The sequence below is a fragment of the Dermochelys coriacea genome, chromosome 3, assembly GCF_009764565.3.
Source record: "Dermochelys coriacea isolate rDerCor1 chromosome 3, rDerCor1.pri.v4, whole genome shotgun sequence".
In the NCBI taxonomy this organism is placed as follows: Eukaryota; Metazoa; Chordata; order Testudines; family Dermochelyidae; genus Dermochelys; species Dermochelys coriacea.
In genome coordinates, this window is record NC_050070.1 from 95288484 (window position 1) to 95298876 (window position 10393).

Consider the following 10393-nt stretch of genomic DNA (forward strand, 5'->3'; position numbering starts at 1 on the left):
AGGTGGGAATTATCCTTAAACACTTTGAAAGATTCTCGAGCTCTTAGGAAACTATAGTTGATCTGTCTCCGGTATTAAGCAGTTCTGCAAGTGATGTTAATTGGGCTTGGAAGGATTAGATTTTTATCAGTAAGTGTCAGTAAATGTTGATTTCACTGTGCGCACACAAACATGAAAAATAATTCAATTGATGATAACTGAAATCTACAAATAGGCAAAATAAGAAAAATGCTACTTGAGAACTTATTTAGGAACAAAAATCCAGTGATTTTTAGATGCCTGATTTAGGCTTGTTACAAATAGGTTAGTGATTGAATAGTAAAAAAGGTAGTATTTGTTGTATATTTTGACAGTTGATGTTGACAGTTTGTGTTTTAATGGGTTATAAAGCTTTAAATTGTTGAATCTCAACATTTAGTGTCATTAAATAATTGTCTTCCCCCCAATGTCCCACAATTATGAAAATTTTATTTGATAAAAATCTTTAAAAATAAACATCAATATTATCCATTGAAATTATGTAAAAAAAAAAGAGTTCTACCCAGACTTAATGATGATGATAGATATTAGTCACTCAGATTCTAAATGACTAAAGGAACGCTAACAACTTTGAACATCACACTTCTGTCTGTAAAAGTATTACCTATTACTGTTGCAAGTAACAGCGAAGATTATTGTAATTGAAATCAGGACTTTCTCTCTTCTCTTCAGCTTCAGAATTCATTTGCTTCGTACCTTTGACAACGCTTCTTATATAATCACCTTCACTGGTTTCCTCATGTGGTTTTCCATGAGATTTCTTTGGGTCTGTCGCAGAGCAACAGGGGAAAAATATATATTTTAAATAGGAAAACATTTGCAAAACCACAAACATTGGCAAGGGGATTCAGAGACAGGTGTAGTACCTGAAACTGCTTCTCTTTTTGCAGCTGACTAGATTTCAAGTTGATAGTGCTTCTTTTAAATTGGTTCTCCTCCAGTTTTTTCGTTCTGTAGACCATATTGCAAAAGAGATCCTGCGATCCTTTCCGAGGACTGCAACTTTTCTCCTTCCTGTCCCCTCTCATCCCTATACCATCTTGGGTTCTCAAAATATTTCATTGGGTGAATCACTGAGGAACAGGGCTCCATAATCCACTGGTGATGTGCAGACAATAGTTTGAGAACTATTTTAAATGTTTCCCTATACAAATCTATGGTAACAGGGTGAACTGGTAAGTTATAACAACAGCTGACCTCCTCCACAGAGGAATACACGTAAGGTTCCGGCTAAGGGTCACTAAGACTCTCATGTTCTGTACTTCTCAATAGCAGTAACCACTAAATACATTTTTCTCATGTAACAATCTACTTTGGAGCAGTATAGAAAATATGCATCAGCATCATATCAAATATACAAATTACAGGACTAATTTACAAATAGTGCTTGTATCCTCAGAATAACTTTGTTTTTTATTTCATAGCCTAGAACTATTAGGACTCAGGGGGGTCTGAAACTTGTAATGACAAGATAAAACTATCGATCATGTTCTCTCTCTATATATTTTCAGTAAAAATTCTTTTCACAAGTGGTCCTCCGGTTTGAATTTCATTCCTGGGCAGTAATAACATAGTTTGTTTTTTTAATCTGTTGTGTTCCGCCCTATAATCTGCAGATTTAACAATTTTGTGAAACATTGTCACTGTTTATATTGTATATTTAAATATCATCAGTTCTCTGTGATCAGTGGGCTACTTTGGAAAGTGAACTCGTTTAAATCATTGTTGGTTACTAAGGAAGAATGACATTATGTTAAATAAAATATGACCAAATGAAAATTAAAATACATATATTTTTGTTTGTACACAAGGGTGTTTGTCAGGCTGCTTGTGCTAAAATGAGTGTGGAGGAAATACTTTGCTTGAATGGGTTGAAACTGACTTATGTTAAGAACAAGGAGATATAATTGAGTGGAAAAATCAACATTTGTGTTAACTCTGGTGATACTGGATGACACTTTAACAATTCAATAGTAGGTGTTAGAGAGGTGGCACATTTTCACATTCACAATACTGTTATGTGCTGACACTTATTGGAAAAGTGTGCAATCTGGTCATCAATATATGCAGAGATGAAGAACGCCAGGAAATGTATCCCAGGAATAGGTCATGCTTGTCAATAGAACTAGCTCCTGCACCTCTCAACCTGCTGCTTCCTACTTCGCTGCTGTTTACCATATCTTATTTTCCTCTCACATTCATTGGAGTTACATCTGGGTAGGAGAGCCAGGAAGGGCAGAATCTGATGTTACACCACTTTAAAGCTAGAATAACTCCACTGAAGTCAGCTTCTCCAAGACAATGATACCGTTCCTATGAAAAGGCAGTCACAACATAGTGGTGAGGAGGTTGAAACAGTGTTTGCACAACAACGTCATCACTCCAGATCCTCTTGATTCGTCCCAGATTCCAGGGTGCTAGCGTTGGCTGATTTTTTTAAGATGTAGTCATATTTTTGGCTGATGACTTCAAGCATTTATCTCATGTCACTTTTGCGATCCTCTTTCCTTGAAGCTTATGGATATCTAATCAATTTTTTTTAATAATTTCTTTTATCTAGGTTTTTACCATGCAGAGATCAAAAAGCTACTCTTTGCAATTTTACATTGTGACTGTAAGCTCATTTATCATATTTAATGATGAGCTTCAGCAGCATTCCTTGTTTAAATGTTGGTAAGGTACAATTTCCAAGGGTGAGTTCTTATTTCCTGGCTACTTTAAAAAAATTATAACATCCTCATTACCCTTCCAGAGAAATATATTTTACAATTTTCACAAGCTCAGTTATTGTTCTATCTGGAATGCATATACAATCACTGCTGCACATACAAGCACTGTATCACTAGACATAAGGATGGAATTTTCAGTAGGGCTCAGTGTTGGCCTAATTCTGCTTCCATTAACTTCAGTGGTAGCAGAATTAGGCCAACACTAAAGGGTTTTGCCTATAATAGAGAATTACACCACTACAAGTTACAACCATAGTAGGTTGTATGGTATGTACCTTGTGTTCACACCAGCCATCCTGGCTCTGGGAGACCTGGTCAGCACATCCCCATAGCATTCCCTTCTCTGTCTGAGTTCCAGTGCATTGTGGGTACTCATGCCATAGTGCCCAGTTTATAAAACTAGCAACCCACATTTGGGAGAGATGCTGTAGCATTTTTTAATAAAATAAAATATAAATTAGCATAGCTTTTTAAAATGTATAAAATAACATGTTTTGTAAAGAATTAAATGGCAGAGAGATTTTGGTTTTTTACAGAAGAAAAACCTCCTTCTGCTTGTACTGCACCTTATAAAAGTGAAGACTCAAACTGCACTAGCTCACAGGAAGAAAGCATGCAGGAGTACAGGAGCCACAGTGATTGTTGAACGGGTTGCTGGAACATTGTGGTCTAGACTGGGAGGAGTAACTAGCAATGGTGCAACTTCCACACCAGTGTTTCCTGCCTATATTAGAACTACAACAGTCCAGGATACTACAGTGGAGAACGTTGTTTTGAACAAATGCAACTGCAATGGTGCTGGCAAGCACCCCATGTGTGGTCATAAATCATGATACAAGCATTACAGATGCTTGCACTCCCAAAATTCTCTAATATAGGCAAGGCTTTACTTTAGTCTTATCAGCTGAACGGGTAACCTGATGATGCTGGTTCCATTATCAGTGAAGTTCCTACATGCTGGGCTATGGAGAAAAATAAATTTAACACATCAATACTTCTTCAGCGTACTTGTACACGGTTGGCTGGGTAAGAGCATTTTTAGTAGCTGAACCTTGACTAATCACCCCTTCCCTCGGGATAGATTACCAGACTGTTTTTTTCCCTTCATCTATTATCTTATACAGCTGATGCTAGCCAGCCAGCTCGACACCTGAAAGAATATCCATCTGATAACATTATCATGAAGGCCAAGATGGGAGATCTTTTAAGGACATCAGTCTTCAGTTAATGGGACAAGTTGTTGTCCCTCCTCCCATATCCACATAAGCCTCTGCTCTATTTACTTGTGCACTTCTTTCATATAATTTTAATGATGCCTCACCCACCCCAAGTTTGCAGAAGAGAAGTCAGATTATTTCCTAGTAATGAAAGTTTGGTTTGTGTGCTATTAAAAAAAAAACCAGTGAACCAAATTGTATTTTCCAATGAAGCGCTGGTGATTTAGTAATTTTATGTGCTATGAGCAGTCATTTGATTGGATAGTAACATTTTAACCTCACATTCTTCTATCAGATTATTTTTTTCTGTGGTTGATAATAAACCCTACACTAATTTTCAAAAAAATTGAAATGTAAAAGCAAATTTACTATGTCTGTGTTTGCACCTGTTTTGTGCTTGTTATTCGCAAACATTCTGGGCAATTGAGTTTTGTTTGCATGAATGTTTATAGAATGCACATTCTAGGCTTGCATGCTTGAAGATTTGTACAAACTGTTTGATTCTTATATGGGAAGGGACATTGCTTGACAGAGCAGGGAATCAAGTTCTCAAAACACCTCTCCACAGCTCTGATAAAGAGATGAAACAAGAACATAAGAAAGGCCATACTGGGTCAGACCAAAGGTCTATCTAGCCCAGTACCCTGTTTTCTGACAGTGACCAATGCCCCAGAGGGAATGAACAGAACAGGTAATCATCAAGTGATCCATCCCCTATCACCCATTCCCAGCTTCTGACAGAGGCTAAGGACACCATCTCTGCTCATCCTGGCTAATAGCCACTGATGGACCTATCCTCCATGAACTTATCTAGTTCATTTTTTGAACCCCTGTTATAGTCTTGGCCTTCAGAACATCCCCTGGCAAGAAGTTCCACAGGTTGACTGTGCACTGTGTGAAAAAATACTTCCTTTTTTTGTTTTAAACCTGCTGCCTATTAATTTCATTTGGAGACCCCTAGTTCTTGTGTTATGAGAAGGAGTAAATAACACTTCCTTATTTACTTTCTCTACTCCAGTCATGATTTTATAGACCTCTATCATTCCCTCCACCCCAGTCGTGTCTTTTCCAAGCTGAAAAGTCCCAGTCTTATTAATCTCTCTTCATATGGCAGCCGTTCCATACCCCAATCATGTTTGTTGCCCTTTTCTGAACCATTTCCAATTCCAAAATATCTTTTTTGAGATGGATCGACCACATCTGCATGCAGTATTCAAGATGTGGGTGTACCATGGATTTATATAGCAGCAGTATGATATTTTCTGTCTTATTTTCTATCACTTTTGTAGTGATTCCCAAGCCAGACTTCACCCATGGCTGTGAAGAAGCCAATTTACTAATTTATCTGGGGAGGGGCAACTTTCCCACTACCTTTTACTACAACCTTCAGGAATGCTGAGTGACCACCACCTTCATCTCATTCTGTCAGGGCACTGCCAGTTACTGGCCTATTGCCTCGATCTACAAAAAGTTCTCAAACTGGGAAACTCCTTCTGCTTTTCCCTCTCCCCTGTCCTGAAGCAGTGAGAATGGGGAACAGTTCACTCTTTCTGAGCTCTGGTCCTGAGAATCATCCCAGAAACCCTTGCATGGTTAACCCACTCAACCAATATAAGTGTCAACAATGTTTTATTTCCATTGTTAGTGGATAGTCACATATAAGACAAAGCATTTTACAAAGTTTTAAAATTATGCCAGATGAAAATGTTGGTGATACCAAAGCATTGTATTTCCCTTGGGTTTTTTTGTATGTTATATCACACTTTTGCTGCTGATGCCATGCTAACTAGAAATAGCAAGAACAGTTTGACAGCTTGAAGTGATCTAGATAACAAAGTATTACCTACAGCAGAGATACTCTCCTGTATTGGTCTATCAGCTGGAAATTTTTTGCCCATGAGAGTTTTACATTATTATTAGGTCCACTTAATGGTCATATTACAAAAGCCTAAAGAAGAAATAAAGAGTGAGCAGCATGTTTCCACAAAGAATCAGGGGGAAAAAAAAACTAAGAACACATTTTGTATTTGCTTTTTCCTGCCTGCGCTCTGCATTTCTTAGAGATGTTCCTTTCTTTTCTTATCCTTTAAAAATCATAGCCTTTGTCCATGCCCTATTCAGTAACATAAAGATGATTTTACTTTTAACTATACAAATTCCAGGTGCATAGGCACTCTAAAACCTAATAGCAGCTTATATTCATGTCGTGCTTTTCCTTCTAAAGAACCCCACAGCATTTATTGACTAAACTTAGCCTTAGAGTAACCCTACAGGAGGGGTGCAAGTGTTTGGAAAAGCTTTGCAAGGAGACTGTTGTGGGGTTTCCAATCCACTCTCACTTCAAGAAATGTGTTTGCAGCCTCCCTCAAGCATCATGATCTTCAAATCCCAGAAGCTAGGATAGTAGAAGACATGGAGGGGTAGTGAAAGCTGCTAGGAGTTTATGTAAATCAGTTAGGCTTGGAACCAGTATGCTGTGGAAAAGGGATAGCAGCCTCTTCTCAAATCTTTAGACATGTTCATTTCTTGTGGATGGTATTCTGTGGACTTGCAGGGAAAGGCAGAATATGCTGTAGTCATTGCTCCTTCTCTTCTGCTGGTTTCAGGGCCATTCTGCCCTTTAATTCTTCTTCATTGGCCCCCTTTGTGCTGCAGTATGGAAGGAAATAATTAGCTCTGAAGATAATATAATAGGAATTGCTTCATTCTCCACTGAAATCGAGCTGCCTCCTTGTGATTTTTTTTTCTTGTTTCATTTGTGGTGTGGATGGGGTGAAGAAGTAACTTTTGCATAACTCATGGAATGGCGTTCACATAACCTAGCAGACTCTGAAAATCATTTTGACTGTATTATTCAAAGTTCAGCTGTTTGAAAGGATTAAATGTGAGCATCTCAGAAATGCATAACAATGCCAATTTTCTGTCTAGTTTCCTTTCCCTTATCAGTATCACATAAAATCCAGGTTGACAGAAATTTAACACCTCTGCAAAGATAATAAAATGCAAATAGCGTAGTTTAGCTTGAATATTTTCCCCTAGAAAATATAATTTTACCTTCTCATTATTTTCCCTTGAGCAAGAAATAAACACGAATAACATGATTGCTCTCACTTTAGGCTGAAATAATAGGTTGCTGATTACAAATGACCAGCAGGAACTGGCATGCATGAGCTGAATGCTATATAACTGGGAGGGATAACTGCCCGTTGCATTTCACCACTGCATATTTACAGAACAGTGTTTACATCACATGCACCCATCACATGCACCCATGGATGCAATGGGACCTCTTTAATGGGAGGAAGTGGCGGCAGCAAAGTTCTTAAACAATGAGGGACCAAGGAGGCCATGCAAAGCATAACTCTTTGATTTGGGCTTGAGCCCCCCCAAACCTCTTTTTTATAAACTTTGCCTTCAGTGAGGTACATTTAAGTGAAGAGAGGACTCCATAGGGTCTCTCGCTGACTGACATATTAGCCCTAGAAAAAATAATCAGTTCATTTACTACCATCTTATATTGAAGTCAGCCTATTAAAAAGCCTAGTTGGTGATTGCACCTTCTTCTTTATAAATTTGATCAACCTTCCTTGTGCTGATTTACCTCCATGATGTCTCCTGGCAGTGAGTACCATATTTCAACCAGCCTGTGTTTGATGAATGTGACTACCTTATGGCAACATAGTTCTTCACATGGGGATCACCAGGAGGTGTCTGGCTCGGGAGAGAAGGGAGGAGCTTGAGCCTGTGAGCTTCCTTCCATTCCCAGGCTTTAGGGTTTTAATACTAATTATTGATAGGTACATTTGACCAAGGTTAAGAGGTTTTGTCTTCCTTCTTGGTCTCTAATTCTACCTCCAGCCTTCCTTTGCATCTAACTAGATACTCCTCTCAGCACTCGAGCCCATCCTCAGCTTCCCCCAACCTGCTCCTAGCCAGGTCCCTCTGGTGGTGTGGTGGGCACTTCACTTCAGCAGCTCCTCTAGCACAACTGAACCTCCTTTGGGGTTGTGTAAGCAACTGATTGGGCCTTCATTAATACCGAACATTTTGAAAATATTTCACCCTCCTATAAGAAGTTGCTGGAAATGGGCAAAGTTGAGGGGCAGAAGGGTAGAGAAGAGAGACAATATTAGAAAGAGGTGTAACAAGAGAGGTGATCCAGCTTATAAGCCATGTGAGGAATAGAGAAGTGAAGAAAATGTTACCTTTAAAAATTTTAAACTGTAAATTAATTTTAAATGTTTACATGTTATTTTCAAAAAGTGGAACAAAATATTTCCTCCCATCCTGCCCCTATGAACAATTTGTCATGACAAGATAGCTCTAAAAAGAGAAATATTTTTAAAATTAATTTTTTAAAAATTAAATAAGTCCTGATCCTTCAGTTTCTCCCAAACATAGTGTCATTGATTTCTATGGGATTATGCATGGGAGTAAACATACAGCAGTGACTGTTTGCAGGCTAGGGCCGAAAGCAAGTATTTATATTCTAACAGCATTAAGACTCTCAAAAGGGTAATTTTATTTGTCCTATAATAGAATACATCCTCCATTGGTCAAAGGCAGGACTGCTGCAGGTCCTGCTTTACAAAGCAACTGATCTGTATATTTATGGGTCACTAAAACACAGGCCTAGCATATTTAATGATATAATCAAACATGACTGCCTTTTGAGTTACCATACCATGTGCACATTTAATTTTAAATTAACATCTTGGGCTATTGTACACTGTAATATAAATTTCCTTTTTCTTAAAAAATAGAACCCTCTGATTATAGCCCCCCATTAAGAAGTTAGGGACCCACTGCCTAGATCCCACCAGTCATTTTTGGGGGTACCATATATTTATCAGAGAATTGGGGGCATCTGCTATAAGAACTCTGTCTCTGTTCAAGTAAGGAAGAAGGCTTCACGCCATCCTTCTAGAAGCTTCCTCAGGACTGCACAGTACTGTTTGCTGCTTGATAATTTTGTATATAGTAGCATGGGCAGGATTTTCAAAGCTATCTAGGTGCTTACATTGGAATCTATTATTCACCTAAGTGAATGCAGTTTTCAAAGGGGGCAAGAGGCATGGCCAAAGCCTCTAGGTGCTTAGAATTAGCCACATCCGTAGTTCAAAGACGGGGTAGCCAGTTGGGTTTGGTTGGACTGTAAGGCTAGATTACAAAAGAACTTAAGTGTTGTGATGCTGAGCATGCTCTAGGAATTATTTTGGGGGAAGTTCTATGTCCTGTGTTTTACAGGAGGTCAGACTAGATTATTACAGAACAATGGTCCCTTCCGGCCTTGGAATCTATGACTATAGTCTGGTGGTCGGTGCACTCACCCATGATGAAGACAATCTAGAATCCAGTCCCCTTGCTCTAATGACTCTTTACTTATTTATTGAAGTGGAACAGCTTCAATGGGAGAGTATGAGGGAGCCCCACATCAGAATATCCCACATCCCAGTGGTTAGAATACTAATTTGAGAGTTGACAAATCCCTGTTCCACTCCTTTCTCCTCATCAGCTGGGAAGTGAGGGGACTTGAGCTCCTGGTCTCCAACATCCTGAGTGAGTACCCTAACTACTCGGCTAAAGGTTATAAGGTAGGCCATTGTTATTAGATGTGCTCTGAGCCAATCTACCAGATCAGGCCCCTCAGGCGAGTTAGGCAGAGGAACGCCCATCTTCTCCCAGAGAATGGAGGTAACACAGTTGCCTAGGGAACTTTGACTGCAAAAATGTATGTGCTGAGTGAATTTAGGCACCTACAGTGCTTGGCAGCAGCTGAATAGGGGTTTTATGAAGACCACTGGTGCCTAAATCTGGGACTTTGGCACCTACAATGGCAGTTAGTCACCTTTGTGAATCTAGACCTCAAATGCATTTAGGCATCTAATTTGTCCTTTATCCTTTGAGGATGATACCGTTCATCTATGAACCTATGCAACTTTCAAAGGGCGGGGACACAAGAATGAGACTGGATACTTGGAGTCAAATTGTGGGGATAGCTGAGCCCAAGTCATTTTCAGAATGGATGTGGGTAGCACAGGGAAAATATGGAGCCTGAAAGCCAGATGTGGTCAGACCATATCTATCTCCTGAGGAGCAGGACCAGCTGGAATCAGAATCTACTTTCTAGTGGCTGTTGGCTCAGTGCCCTACTTACCAGTTTTAAACCTCCTCCCCTATATCTTTTAGAGCTCCTCTTGTTCTTACACCACACCAAGCAAGTCCCTGACTCCTGGAGCCACCTGCTTATTATCCTCTCGAGGCCAGATTCTCCTTCTGGCTCCATGAGTGCATGTTTCTATTCCTGTGAGGACATACTGTACCATTCGTGCCTGCTGCATTCATGTGGAAGGGTGAACTGTGACAACGATTACTGTACCGGGTGGAACAATAGTTTCTTGGCTTGTT